The sequence below is a fragment of the Harpia harpyja genome, chromosome 3, assembly GCF_026419915.1.
Source record: "Harpia harpyja isolate bHarHar1 chromosome 3, bHarHar1 primary haplotype, whole genome shotgun sequence".
Classification (NCBI taxonomy): Eukaryota; Metazoa; Chordata; class Aves; order Accipitriformes; family Accipitridae; genus Harpia; species Harpia harpyja.
In genome coordinates this window covers 24,634,507-24,650,319 of record NC_068942.1, presented here as the reverse complement: position 1 = coordinate 24,650,319, position 15,813 = coordinate 24,634,507, and the positions used below count along the sequence as shown (strand labels likewise).

Sequence of the window (15,813 nt, the reverse complement as noted above, 5' to 3'; positions counted from 1 at the left end):
TCTCAAAATTTAATATTCATCAGGAATCCTTAGCATGTTCCTTATCAATTTTCTCCATTTTCTTGCTTCATAAGAATAGACATTCTGTTACAGAGGAACTGAAAAAAAGATACGCACATGAAAACCGTGGTCTGAAAAATGGCTATACTACAAGCAGGATGGAGAAAGGTGATTTTTCTGGCCCTCTTGGCTTTTCTAGGCCCTGGCAAAAATATCTGGGCTTCTCAGGCTCCTCCCCCGTCTCAGCAAAATTGTTTATAAATACCTAGAAGGGACATGTTTTCTTATAACGGAGACTGAGCGGCCAGAGATTCAGTCAAGTATCTGCTATTCAGCAGTGAGTGTAATTTTCCATTCCAACACTTTACCTAGAGACACAGCAGATCCTTTGTCTCTCAGCATCTAAATTAAGATCAGGTTTTTATCTTATGCAAAAATTCCTTAGCGATATCTGCTGTTTTCCATGCTACAGAGGAGGTTACAGGAGATCGCTACAGCCTGATCCGGCTGGAAGAAGCTGTGAAAAGTTTCGAGCTGTTTTCAGTGACTCTCCTGCAGTAGGTGCAAACGGGGTGCTCCTGCTTTGGGGAGCAGTTGTCCAAAAGAGGCTTGGGGAGCTTCTGCACCAGTGGGGCTAGTAGCTTTTTTTTGTTCAAGTCTTGGTTTAGTAGGGGAGCAAATGAAAATGGGTATGTGAAAGCTCTCCTGTTAGGCAGAATATTTCAGACTCTGTGTTCAAGCTGTATTTTAATCAAGGGTATCAAAAATACAGAGAGAGTTTGTCACACAGACTGAGCGTTAAGGATATTTTAACAGGCAGAAAGAAGGATGAGCGAGAGCTTAGCAAACTAACATAGGCCTGGAAAATAAGATTCGATGACCTTTTAATCACTGGCTTTCTCAGTATGTAGAGGAAGACAATTTATTTTCCCAGTGCTTCAGCTGCTTTCTGTACAGTGGGGATAATAACACTACTTGAAATAAGCCTTGTAGGGGGAAATGTTAAATATTGGCAGCTGCTTATGGGTTTACAATTAAAGAATCACACTAGCTATTTACTTCGGGCGAGTAAATGCTATGTGTAGATACAGAATTTCAAAGTAAAAGTGGTCATGAAATCATGACATGGTAAGGCACTCCTCTCAGACTGTGACCAGAGGGTACCGGAGGACCTGTGGTATTTTATGAGACATCTGTACCATGAGCTAAAAAACCAACTGGACATTAAAGAGCCTTTGACAATCTTCAGAGGAAAAGACGAGTTATCACCTTTAAATCTGAAATTAGAGATAATTACATTTTCCTCCCTTAATCACCCTGTAGTTCCAATTAGGGATGCTATTTCTCACTTTCTCTCCCAAAGTGTGGCGCAATGCCGCTATGCATTAGTGAACAGCTGCCTTACTTGACCCCAGTGGTGACTGCTTCTTGGCAGTGGATGAAACGAGCCACGCCGATTCCTTGACTACATCACAGGGATATTGTGACTGGCTTAATTAGATAATGCTCAAGAAGCGTTGTGAGATACTTGGCTTAAAAGCATTATGTAAGGCCAAATTAATTATGAGTATTAATACAATCTTGATCTAAAGAGTAATTTGAATAAGGGATAAAATAATAACGAGATCTTTGTGAGTCACGTACAGAGTGCTTTGCTTCTCCACATAAAACATCTCCCACGTCATTTAAAATGTTTCCGCGGAGCAGAGCAGGGCAGTGCCGCTCAGAAGTGACAGGAATATGCGCTGCCAGATGTGAGTCATCGCTGAACTCCAGCACTCCTTTCTTTGTTCACATTTCAAGCACAAGACACCCTGTTCCCTATGACAAGAGTTGCCTGCAGATGCCAGAACATGAAATGAGGAACCCGCCAGACAAGGTGGGGTTGTTTGGTTTTGTTTTGAAGTTTGGGGGATTATCTTCATTCCCTGTGCAGATCTGTGGTGACAAGGCACAACCATCCTTGTCCCTGGGTGAAATCCTGGCACTTCTGAAATCAAGGAAATGTTCCCTTTGACTTCAGTGGAACCAGGATTTCCACCACGTACATGTTTCAGTGCTGTGTTCTTTCAGGTAAGGAAATGTGGAAGTGCTGGAAACGATGTGAATTTACGTAGCCATGTAGTCATTTTCCCTACAAAAATAGAAAAATCAGACTGAACTGAACTGACTGATCTCCAAATCTGTCTTGATGGCTGTGTGGCCAGCACAGGCTTCCACTGCAGCTTTTTGCTTGGTAAGCTTTATATATTTTGTGGATACCTAGAAAGTTTGGTATCAGCTTTATTTTAATGAAATCTGAGCACGTGGAGAACAGATTTCTAAGTCTAAACTTTTTATATTGCTATGGTAGATTCTTTTGATTAAAGACACATATCTACAGTACTCTAGGATGAACTGAGTTGCTCCCTAGATCTGCACTGATGCTAAGAGGAGTCTACAGTAACTAACTACATTTAGTCACATGAATTTTATAATTTTATATTTACTTTTTGGTAAGTACTTCAGGATTTTAATGAAATAGGGCTGGAATATTGAATGAGTTAATGTTACTGAGCTAGTTACCACAGAAATGTGAGCACAGAATTGTATTTTAACTTTAGAAGCAGTGTATCTCTGCAACTTCTCACTTTGATTACTACCTAATGATATATTTGAACTGAATAACCATTTTCTTTTCAGGTATTGGACAAATATCTCTAATGACTACTCTTCACACAAACTCCACTTATAAGGCCAGACTTCCACATGCAGACTTCCTGGTTATGTAAAACCTGAGCTGCCTGACTAAAGCCAAGCATATAAATGACATTCTGAATATTTAGTTCTAGTCCTTTTATTTTTATTTACTTCTGTGCTTCATTACAATGAGAGATACATGTTTTTGTGTTTCGGGGATTATAATTACTCGTGTCCATAGAGCAGCTCACCAGAGAGTATAATTATTGCTCACACAAGGCAAGAATAAGATTAGAAAGTCGGACACGGTCATGACTCTTACATTTTAATTTGTTCACCTCCTGGTAGCACCTAACAGATCACCTACGCCTGTCCTAATTTTTCAATACAAAGAGATTAAACTCCTGCCTCCGTGAGGCAGATATTTTTTGTGAGGAAGATATTCATACCGGAAAATGAAGTTCACCTTACTCACAAAGACATAGAGCTGTCCGAATCGCCACCTGCGGCAGGGACGGGGACGGCACCCAGGGCAGCTGGCCACGTGTGCACCACAGCCGATGTCCCAGAAATGTCCGAGGCCACAGAGACACGACAGACAGCGCTGGGTGCACAGGGATGGAGGGCGTCCTCTTTTTGGGGAGAATTCAAGCAAGGTCTTGGGGCAAGCTGCGTATCTACCACAGCTGGAGAGATTGATTCAGGCTGGAGGTGACATATCCATCGCTCGTGAGCCACGTGTAGACCAAGAATCGGTTTGACGTGGCCTCTGAGGACTCCTTGAAGATGGGGGCTACCGCGGGGATGGCCAGAGAGGCATCTATTTCCAGGTGGAACCTGGTCCAGAATTCAAAAGTGCTTTTAGTGCAGGAAGACACTGGCCTGCCCCTTACTCGCCTGGAGAGCGGGCGCAGAGGGAGGGAGGGTGCTGCCTGGCACAGGTACCTGCTCCTTTGCTATTACACTGGCCTGTGCACTGCTGACGCTTCTGGTTTCTTCTGTTTTCTGTCTGGTGCACAGTTTAATTTCCTGAGAACTCTCATGCTTCAGTACAACAAAAGTCTCCAGGCTTTAACATAGCATGTCTGGTAAGACATTATGGTTTGTGCTATATGTTGGGCTAAGCCAAACAAGTTAAGCTCTATCAAGCAGTAAAAACTGGCAACGTCCCTTCTTTGTCTATTACCAGTGAAACCTGGACCTCTAAATCACTGAAAAAGATCTGGTACTCAGACTTTGCCCGGGCTGAATTACTCCGAGTTTGTGCGAAGATTTTCCTCCTCCGCAGGGAGTCCTGACCATCTCCTCAGAGCCATATTGAACAGCATGCATTCATGAGCTTAGTTTGGGAACTACATCCCTAGCTATAATGTTGCCCAAGATTTCTCCATGAGGCCTTGGTAAGGTACGTGAGACCACGTAGAGATGGCCATCCCACTCTCCGTGCTACAACCAAGTGAACAGAGCAGCCGCTTTTCCCTCTATGCACTCAGTTGAGATCTTCCCTTTCACTGTGTCACCATGTACGGCTTCCTGCTCTGACTCCAGAAAAACTGTCTGTCTTGACGACAGGGTAAGGAACAGCAGAATTTCTCATGTGCCATTCTTTTTCCTGAACCTGGTTTATATTTGATCACAACCATTTTGGTATTAGAAGCCAGGTACCATACATGACCATTAGAAGATTTGTTGAATGTGACATCTCACATTTTTATTGAAGTGAAGCAAGGATTATAATTTTTTAATTCTACCCAGGACCAGAACCCTCATAAGAGTTGTACACACTTGCAATTTTAACGACTTAAAAGTACCACTTATCTCATGCCTGAGTTTAGCCCAAAATGACTCGCTACAAAACAATAAATTTTTTTTCAGAGATTTGTCTCCATTACAGAAATGCTGGAAGTGATAAGAGGAGAGCGAGCAAGCTGTTTGTAAATATTACTTATTCTGTTTTAACATCTCTTAGTAGTAAATGTTCACAAACAAGCATAAATTGAGAAGTTCATTCTGCATATTTTACCTTCATTTTACCTGTTTCTTTTATCGGACTTATGTCTGACTGTATGATTTTAAGTGGTTTTTCAAAATTGCTTCAAAAAAGATGCTTCTGTAGAGTTTGCATATACTTGATATATATATATCTTCGGAATGATTTGTTCTTGTGCATGCTTTTAGTTACAGAATAAAGACTGCTTAAACTTTTATTGAGACAACTCAAGTAATTTCCTTACAACAAACGGAATGAAAACCACAGCATTAAAAGAAGATTTAAAGACAAGAAAAAAGCCTTTTCATGAGAGCATGACTCTTGAATAATAACTTCAGCTCTGACAGTGAATTCTTAGTTATTTAATGAAATCCTAGTGAGCAGTACTTGATACCATATGTGTCAGGATTTTTCAGTGTGAGAAAATGAGCTTTGGTCCTAATGTGTGCTCTGGGAGTGAGAGGCACTGGGAAAATATTACAGCAGGGCACTTCAAATTAATTTGCTGAGTTGTCTTTGAAGGTAGCTTGGGTGCTGATAACAGCAATTCCTGGTTCTCCGTCAGGCCGTGCACGTGTGCGGGAAAAAACGTGTCACTGTCCTTTCCTTCCCCACCCACCGGTTATGTTCATTCCTACTGATACATAATCCACCTCTGCAGCTCTCTCCCCAGCATCACTAACCGTGACCCAGCTGCATCTATTCACCCACCTGCCGCCTTCACCCCAAGCCCTTTTTTTTGCCATCACAGCAGCCCCACGCTCAGCCAGCAAGCCGGAGTCTGGACACACGCCGCCGGCGATGCACGCTGATAGCGCGCGTCCTCCCACGCTCGAACACCTCGGCGCAGGGGCTGGCGTCGGGACGGTTTGGGGTGCCCACGGGTACCCCCTCCACCCAAATGCTCGGGTCAGCACCGTGGCAGCCGCTGCTCTGAGGTACCACCGCGCTGTCGGCCGTGCCTGTAGCCCAGCGGGACGTTAAGCTGCTGAGGCTGCAATTCCTCTCGCCTAACTCCAGCTTTCTAAAGGTTGGAGAACTTGAGACTGGTCTGTTCCCTTCCTTGCTAATGGAAGGAGACAGGAACAGCTGTGCTCAGAGCCGAAGCTCCGGGTGGACCTCATCGCTCTCCAAAGGTGTCTGTCCTCCACCGACAAGGACATCAGTTGGCTAACGCTAACTGCATGTGGCACTGCTAGGTCTCGAGAGTTCGCAGAGACAGAGCTTGACCTTAATGTGCACCAAAATCATTTTAGCGTTAACAGAACCTTTCTCGGCAAGTGAGTTGCTCTACATAAGACAAGATCTGCACAGGGTCCTCCCAGCATCTGGTCCTAATATTTCAAATTTCTTTTGCAGGTTATAAGATGCAAGAGCAATACAAACAAAAAGTGTTCTCAATGATGAAGAAATATTGTCATTAGAAGCTAATGAAATAACTTTCTAAACCATTTTACACCAGTTTGCCAATAGCCCAAGCCCAGACTGAGCTAACTCAAAAGGACTATAAATACTAATTTTTGAAAATTAATAAAATAAATAAAACCACACTGTCCTGGTTTTGGCTGGGATAGAGTTAATTTTCTTTCTAGTAGCTGGTATAGTGCTGTGTTTTGGGTTCAGTATGAAAAGAATGTTGATAACACACTGATGTTTTCAGTTGTTGCTGAGTGGTGTTTAGACTAAGTAAGTCGAGGATTTTTCAGCTTCTCATGCCCAGCCAGCAAGAAGGCTGGAGGGGCGCAAGAAGATGGGAGGGGACACAGCCAGGGCAGCTGACCCAAACTGGCCAAAGGGATATTCCATACCATGTGACATCACGCCCAGTATATAAACTGGGCGGAGTTGGCCTGGGGTGGATCACTGCTCGGGAACTAACTGGGCATCGGTGGGCAAGTGGTGAGCAATTGTATCATGCCTCACTTGTTTTGTATATTCCAATCCTTTTATTATTATTATTGTCATTTTATTATTGTTATTGTTACCATTATTATTTTCTTCCTTTCTGTCCTATTAAACTGTTCTTATCTCAACCCACCAGTTTTACCTTTTTCCTTCCAATTCTCTCCCCCATTCCACTGGGTTGGGGGGAGTGAGTGAGCCGCTGCATGGTGCTTAGTTGCTGCCTGGGGTTAAACCACGACACACACTATCTTAGCAAAATTCAAGGTGGAACCAAGAAAAGTAGAAGCAGATTATTTGCATTTCTCAAAGATTATTGCTGGAAGTATATTCATGTCTATAAGTTCAAAGGGGAAATTGAAACTGATATTATTCATAAATCAGCATATTTAAAGTAATATTACATAAACAATTTCATTGAGTATTGATCCACTTAAAAGCCATATACCATAGAAGAACAGTGCTCTCATTACATGAAGTGCTTCATAATAAATACGTGAACCACTGAGTAAATCCATCTCATTCATAAGCTGCACAGAAGATAAAGGTAATCAGTGGGACAAAAAACATCAGCTAAATCTGTCGTTGTTCAGTATGAAGTTCTTGTTTAGTGCCAGATTAAACTTTCTCAAACTTTTTTTTCTCATGTCACTACTCTTTGATGCTTTATGTTAAAGATATATCTGAATAGAAAGCCAAAGTCATATCTTTCATTTGCAAATAAGAAATAAATTGAAATTTGGTTAAATACATTTCATCAAACGGCAATTCTGGTACCAGGATTTGATTGTGAAGCTCTTCCAGTATAGTGAATGACTCTTAAGCTCTTTTTTTTTTTTTGAGAAAAAAGTTACTTGCTTGCTTTCTAGCACTAGCATTTACTTTTTACAAATACATTTTCTGTACCTTATTGTTTTTGTGATGGAGCTGTTTTGACTGATCTCACACTTTTAAAAGAAGTCAGTGAAAAACCTCTGTTTCATTGAAGTGGAAGCCTTGATCAGGCATTGCTTTTCCTTCTTAAAGCTGAAATAAATATAGAAGCATGTGTCTTAGTACATTTAGATCAACCTTTTCTTCTGCTCATGAACAAAGAACTCAGGAGTGGAGGGAGAAGATGAGGGCTTTCTCTGGGACAGGAGAGAAAGCCAGGGGCAGGAGGAGAATAAAAAACCCCATAGTTTCTCCTTAAAATCCTTAGAAGACCAACTTTGCCTCCCCCTTTGTGTTTTGTGGATGGAAGGTTTTGAGCTGATTGGTGACAGAGGTAGGTCAGCATAAGGACCATTTATTGAAATGAGGAAAAAAGCTCTCTAGGTCAAATGCTTCCATATCCTTTGCCTTTCCAGTGGTTAATCAGTACTGTTTTCTGAGACAACATGACTATGTTGAATCCTGTTGCAAGAAGATTATTGCTGTAAAAATGTTCAACCGACAAAGATTTCAGAGTATATATTATCAATTTGTATGGGTCAAATCTTTGTTGGCAAAATCTCACTGGGGTTTGCTTGATCCTGCAAAATGCAGTTTCCAGCTCTAGCTCAGAAGACTCATACCAGGTATACACAGCTCTAAGCAGACTACCAGTCCCATGTATTAGAGTAAAGGTTTTCAGCACGTTACAAAACTCATTGCTAGTTGTTTCTGTTCCAGTAACTTTTCTGTATTTTTATTGCAGAAAGTTCTTCTTAGTTGATACAAAATTCCTTTCTTACACTGCATCCATCCCAGAAGATGCAAAACGAATTGTCTGAGCGTGAATGTGTATGTACACACACACACACATATCCACACACATGTGCTCTAATACGTACACAACATCAGCCAGACTCCTAATATCTACAGCCAAAATTAAAAAGAGGGACTCTTTGACACAAGAACATGTAAATGTCCTTACTGAACTGAAAAGGTGAGGATATCTTTTTTTAAAACATTCCTCTTACAGTGACCACCTACATAACTGACATAGCTCTCCTATCTATCATCAATTAATTTTTTAATTGCTGTAGGTGAAAACTGGATTTAAACCAAAGCCCTGGAGGCATGAAGTTCCATAGTTATGTACCCCTTCAATAAATAGCCAGCTTCATCAGTTCAGATTTCATTTATGCGTAATGAAAATACGAAAGCATCTGAAGATATTCTTTGATCTGCTTATAAACATTTTGAGATCAGTGGTAAGAATCAAGGTACAGTAACATGATTGATTGATACAAACAAATTAAACATCAGTGAAGAAAGTCATTGAAATGTCCGAAACTCCCCAAATTCTTATTAGACTGGGTTTCTTCTAAAAGACTTTTTTCTCAGTTAACTAACTTGGCAGTGCTCAATAAAATTGAAAAGCTATTAAGCTAAGTTAATAATAAGCTAAGTGAATAAAGTTAATAACTATCAGAAACTGTCTGCTTTTTTGTTAGTCAGCTTCTTGACAACCAGTTATAACCAACAGCCCTGGTGTCTGATTGGGAAAACTCTTGGCTCTGGATAGATTCTTAGAGAAGAAATTTCAACATCAAAATAAAGAATGGTTTCCATGTAGCTTTAAATTTTCATTTTGTTTCCTTAAATTATATAAGGAGATGGAATTTTGTTCTCTCATATACCAACCAGGAGCTAGGAAAATTTAGCAACAACAGCCTGGATAGATGGTTACACATAACATACTGAGTATTGCAATAGGATGTGACATGCTGCGTATTGCAAATGACATAAATCATTAAACACGTAAATGTTAAAGGCCCTTAAGTAATTTATGCAATTTACTGGCTAGTCCACAAGTCAGTGTTTCAAGATTAATATTATACTATTATGGGTTGTTGAACAATGTCAGTGGTCAACTCCCTTCTTTTTCCACCACCTTATTTTGTGGTTGTCATTAGCGATACCACTTAACGCTTTATTGGACTTCCATTTGCCTGTTTTCTCACCATGTAGATATATTTCTGTTCCCTGTAGCCAAGTACCCACAGAATAATATGAATACTATTCTCTTCAAAATGTAGTGTCATTATGAGTACTTGCTCAAGCACACAAAAATTGCTTGGATTCAGAGGCCAGTAAATATGGAGTCAAGCCAATCTCAGGTGCTATTGTCAAAGTCTTCTCATTTTTCTACTTAGGTTTGTACATTCATTGAGTTACATGATTGCATCGTTCATAAAGAATACTGGGATCACATCCCGACTTTGTCATTTCTGCTGGTTTTGTAACAGTATACACTCCATCATCTTAGAAAAATAAGAAGGGAAAAGAAAGAGAACTGTATTTTCTATTCAACATTGTTCAGCATACAAAATGCTATTTGAAGTCCTACCTGAAAATTTTAGTGCTAAATGGTTATTGCAATACATGCTGAACACGAGGAGAATTCTATTAATTCAATTAAAATGGAAAGACAGATGTCAAGCACAAAAAATCCCACAAATTATTAAATATTCCTTTAACATCATCCTGTCATCTAAGGTAGCTATGAAAGTAGATTACCTCTTTGTTGGAGGAAATACCAAACCAAATGTTATTACTGCACCCGCTCATTTTAAAAGAAGTTGCACAATGTCAAAATGTTTTATTCCTATAATTTATCCCACATTTTATTTTTCAGTATGCCTCTTTGTATGTGTTAAGAGCTCTGTTTTCATGAAACGAATGAAAAGAAAGAGGACAGTAGGAATAAAAAATAGAAGTCAAGGCAAAAATAAACTATCTATAGTCATGTATCTCTCTGTAAAAATGCCAAATAACCTTGACACTGGGATAACTGGCTGCTTTTTGTGAAAAAGGGGACAGAGGAGGCATTAGCTCACTCAGAAACCGTACCAGCTTTCACTGGTGATACCCAGGCTTATGGGGTCCTTGGAGCAGGAAGCCCACCTGGAGATGAGCTGCAGTTCCACCCACATCTCTGTGTCCCCTGACCTGGTCACTCTTGTCACATGAAATCTCTGAGGATGTGACCAGCATGATGTGAGTTGTCCTGCTTGTTTAGAGAGGTAGGACAGGAACAGCGTGTCCTGCCTGGGGCTGGTGCAAGCAGCGTTTGTCTCTTCTGTCTCCTGATTCCCTTGCATCACCCACTGATTCAAAGAATGCAATTAGACTCACCCTAAATGAGAAATCACTTTATATTGCATCCGTGAACAATGGTATTGTAAATTACTGTCACTGAACAGAGGATGGATAAACAGAGATATTTTTCTAATGTGCATTCCTCTTTTATTAATAATACCAATAAGCAAAATCACTTGTCTTCTCAGGCAGGCTGGGGAATACAAGCAACTGCAATTGTTCATTAGCTCATTTACACAAGTACTTTTTGCTAAATAGGCGCATATTCTTGTATCCTCACCGCACGATCAAGACAAGATTGCTGGAGCTCAAAAGAAACAAAGACAAGCCCAGGGGGACTGCAGATATTTATTTAATCACAGGACCATTGACCTGATTTTCTTAAGCTATTTGCTCACTTGAATTCAAACCCATCCATAACAAGGATTAAGCAATTCACCAAACTTTGAGATGTAGACATCAAACCAAGCCTGTTTTATCTGATTACGTAAATTGAAAGGAAAATTTCCCAGTCTCTGGCACATTAAAAGATAAAAATCCTCCCCTCCCTTGCCCTCCCCACACGTTTACACCTTGTCTCCAGGTCACATGAGAAAGAAACTTGTCAATTATCAAAACTCTTAACACTGAGACTGGGATTAGACAGTACATGGAAACATGTTTCAAAATTAATGCAGTAAAGAAATATGGCAGTAATAAAAGCAGCCTTATGCCTCATTTTAATATTTCCTCATTTTGGTTATTGGTTTGCAATATCGGCATCCCATTAGAGTCTAAGCTACAAAGAAGGCTTCAGGATAATAGATCTTGCTTTAGGCACCACTATTTGAAGGGAAAGGGACAATTTAATATTTTAAAGTCAGTGGAACTGTGTGTGGGCAGTAAGGAAGAGGGGCTTATCTGTAGATTTACTGTGAAACAATTACGCTCCTGTAAGCTCTAAATCCCTCTCCTACTCACAATTAAAGGCATAGATAACTTCTTAATGTACAGCAGCTGACAGTTCAGATGATGGAAAGCCAATATCTATCAGTCTCTGTTTACTTCTTACTCTGTGTGGGGAAAATCAGCCATATGCAGAATCCATTTGGGACAAAAAGAGCTTGACTAGCAGAGTAGAGATCATTTCCAGTATCAAACTGTTTCATCCATCAAGCCTCTCCAGCAAGACAGGACTGGATGTTTCATTTGCAGGGCAGAGGAGGCGATACCAAAGGAGGAAGCAATCAGTTCAATGAGAAAAGGAAAACTCCTTTCAGGCAGAATTTCAAGCTCCTAAATGACTTCCTGAAAGCCTCTGCATGGCTCCTTGATGGTTCTTTTGTTTCCTTGTTTCTCCTCCGAAAGGTAATTGCCAGAAAACTTCACTCAACTTGCGTTTTCATTCATAGGGAGAGCAATGCAAAAGGAAAGGGTGTGGGATTTTAACAGGTACAATGAATCAAATCTTGAAGACTTTCTTCAGTTTGTGTTTTACAGCTTATACAAAACTCTAACCAAACCTGGCAGAAGCTTTAGCATTTCAGGAACCCCAGAATTTGGCCTGCTGTGTTTAGCTGTGAAGCTCTTCCATCCACCTACTACACAAAGGTACAGTATTTATTTGTACAGCTAAATTCAGTTTATTTCACTAGTAAAATTTATCCAATCCACCAACAAAGGTTATCTTTAATGCACATTACTGCTCTCTTCTAGCAGAGAAAGCCATGAAACAGATCCTGCTGGATCCAAAGCATCCTATGGCTCTCCTCAAGCGAGGCTTGCCCACTGCAGGAGCAGGGAGTTACTGCCTGGGGAACTCGACCTGTCTGACACCTGGATTGTCAGCTTAAGCACTTTTGTAACTGTGTTCCGTGTCCTTGTTTTTCCTATTAATCTCTTATCTTACGGGATGTAAAAGGAAGACTGACAAACTAAACTGTGCAAACACGAATCCAAATGAGAAGTTTGGCTTGCCTCCAAAATATCAGTCAAAACATCCCAATTTTCATATTACTTTTCAGATTTCTGTATCCTTCCTCCTCCCCTTCTCTTTTAATATCACAGGAGGTTCCTGGCTGATCCTTACTTGTCATAAAGATTTTGTAAGGAATTTTTTTAAGGGGACTTTAATGAAGATGGATAGTAATAGCTCACTTGTGCTAATTATAGAGTGAGTAACTGAGGAGGCCTACAACTTGTCCTCCCATCTCCCAACATTTGTGCATCCAAACCCAGATGCCTGCTGCTTGAGACTTGCCGCACAAGCAAAACTGCATGAATCAGTTTGCACATGCAGTGTCCATTTGCCTAGGTTATCTCCTTGCCTGGCCCAGCAACTACATGGAAGCCTGGCGGATTCCTGCTTAAAAGCTGAAAAGCAGCAGGTCCTTCTGTTGAAGGTCTATTCTGCCCATCTACCGATATTGCAAGCAACTCCTTGACATCCAAAACATCTACCTCAAGAGACACATAATCTACAGTCTGCAGAAAATCTGGGTACCTTATATAGTGTTATATCTCAGTGACAGAAACGAAGTCAAAACCACTGTGTCACTTGTGCTCCTTCAGGATTACATTTCAGTCTCAGGGAGACTGGCAGCAGCCTAGGGCAAACAAGTAAAGATGGCAGGTACTGATCAACAGTGAAATTACTTACTTCCTTTTTATTCATTGACCCATGATTGAAGTGATTGAAGATCACCCTCCTAGAAAATGGTATCAAAAAAGCAGGTTCAGCTGTTTTTCACCTCACTGGTTATTTAGGTGTAGGTCTTTGCAGCAGCATTTTTATTTTTGGAAAGAAAGGACCCTTGCTTTGATCTTAAAAATTTATATCAATATTTTTTTAACCAGTTCAATCATACCTGAGTAGTATATTTTTGTGCTTCAACATAGCGTGCAGAGACTTGCATCAAGAAAACCAATAAAAGGAATTTTAATAATTCTTGGTTCTTGTTTCCAGTTTCTGTGCAGAAAGTTTCTACAGTTCCTTCTATGCAGTTTCTGACTCCTGGTATAAATTTCAGTTTTTATTATTATTAGTGACTATTTAAACAAGAAGACACTTCTTTATGAGGCTTTGGGGTTTTTCCATGTTAGACATGATGACCTGTTTGAAAAGATTTAAAAACATACTTTAAAATGAGATGCTAGCGTATTGGGTCTGGCTGAGATGGAGTTAATTTTCCCCATAGCAGCCCTCATAGTGTTGTGCTCTGTATTGGCAGCTAGAAAGGTGTTGATAACACACCAGTGGTTTGGCTACTGCTCAGCAGTGCTCCCCCATCAAGGCTGTTTCTCCAACAGTCCCCCAGTAGTCTCGGGGTGGGCAAGATCTTGGGAGAAGATATAGCCAGGACAGCTGACCCAAAATGACCAAAGGGATATTCCATACCATATGTCATCTGCTCAGCAATAAAAGCAGAGAGAAAGGGGGGGGGGGAGCAATTGTTATTATGACATTTGTCTTCCAGAGCAACCACTACGTGTACTGAAGCCCTACATCCTGGGAAATGGCTGGACACTGCCTGCTGATGGGAAGTGGAGAATAAATCTTTTGGTTTTCCTTTGCTTCCGTGTGCGGCCTTTGCTTTAGCTTTATTAAACTGCCTTCATCTGGACCCACGAGTTTTTTTCCATCTTATTTTCTCCCTCTCCCGTCCAGCTGAGGAGGGGAGTGATAGAGTGGCTTGGTGGGCACCTGCTGTCCAGCCAAGGTCAACCCACCACAGCTACAAAATATTTTTAACATCTTTCACAATCAAAGGTATATTTACTTTTATAATTTTTGTAACAACATAATTTTTGTAGTATTTACAAGAGGGGGATTGGAGAGTTGGCTACTAAGCAGAACATCTTTGAAACTGTTAGGGGATCGTTCAATGTATTCTCACCAAAAGGCAACATCTAATCACCATGCAAGACACTTTAGTTTCTAAGTCATCCTAGAAATTAAAAATCGACACTACCTTTATCATACAGGGAAAAATAATGAAGAAGATGGAAAAACTTCCAATGCACAGGTTTTCCCTGTGATTTTTGTGGAGGCTCAACATTTTTTTAAGATCTTCTTATTTCATTGTTTTAAGTTGAAAATACAAATCCATGTTTTTATCTTTTTTTTTTTAGCTTCAACTGTTTTAGTCACCTAACAATCCATTGTTCACAATTTTCAGATATTAATAACTCAACATTTCCTTTCAAGGATTTGCTTTGAAAACTTGCTGTCTAAGCCCTTGTAAAAGTCTGACTTGAGTTGCATTTATGATTTTATGGTGAAGGATCTGTCAGATTTTCAATTATAAAGTTTTATTTTCAAGGACATTTACATCATCTTTGAATTCCTTCAGGGACATCTGAATGATCCTTTTAGGGTTTCCTATATTTGACAGGATTTTCCAAGGTTTCTGTGAGCTACTTAGATATTTCACAGGGGCTTTCTTAGCCCTGTGCTGCAAGCTTACTGCATATAACTCAAGAAACTGTAATTTAAGCATAGAAAATCAGTATGGGATGACATTTGACACAGTACTCAATAGCAATTTTTTCAGTTATAAATGGTGGGTTTTTGGGAGTTCTCTTAGAAAAATGTAAATACTCTGTCCTGCAACTCTGTGGTTTGAACACATGTTAAAACCTACTCTGTTTAATTTATAATCAATTTATCTAAGCACTCAGTTTTTGTAAACTGAATTAACATCTCTGTTGCATCAGTGTCTTTGGCAAATATAAATAGTGATGTTGTATATGGCCACAACCTGACTTACAGCTGTCATTTTACCAAAGCAGAAAAAAACTGTAAAATTTAGACTACAGCTAACGAGCTTTGAGGGCAATTAGTCATCTTGAATATGATCACTAACACTTGAAATGAGCTCTGGTTAAAAACCATTACCTAGAATAGTAAACACTATCTGTATAATTTGCACTTTTGCTTTGAACAGATAAGAAAACCTACTGCATGATCTTTGAAACAAATAAATAAGCACTGAAGAAGGCTAAACAAATGAACATCTATGAAAGCAGCTAGGTTAAACTGAGTTGGCAAGAATTCTGTCCAAGTTAATTGCTAATTAATATTTGTTAATCACATGGGTCAAATAATAGAATAACTGACTTTATTAGATAGGGTGCTAGTAAAGAAGCTGGAGACGAAAGTTTAGTTTCTCACTCTGTGGTTGATTCCCTGTGTC

The 15,813-nt window shown here is 40.0% G+C and overlaps 1 long non-coding RNA gene across 1 annotated transcript; it reads left to right on the top strand.

Annotated features, from left to right (window-relative positions):
• The first annotated feature begins 560 nt into the window (after positions 1-560).
• LOC128139392 (uncharacterized) lies at positions 561-4,886 on the top strand. The gene is made up of 2 exons (XR_008234365.1): positions 561-2,442; positions 2,683-4,886. It is a non-coding gene; the product is annotated as an uncharacterized LOC128139392 (long non-coding RNA).
• The last annotated feature ends 10,927 nt before the right edge of the window (positions 4,887-15,813 follow it).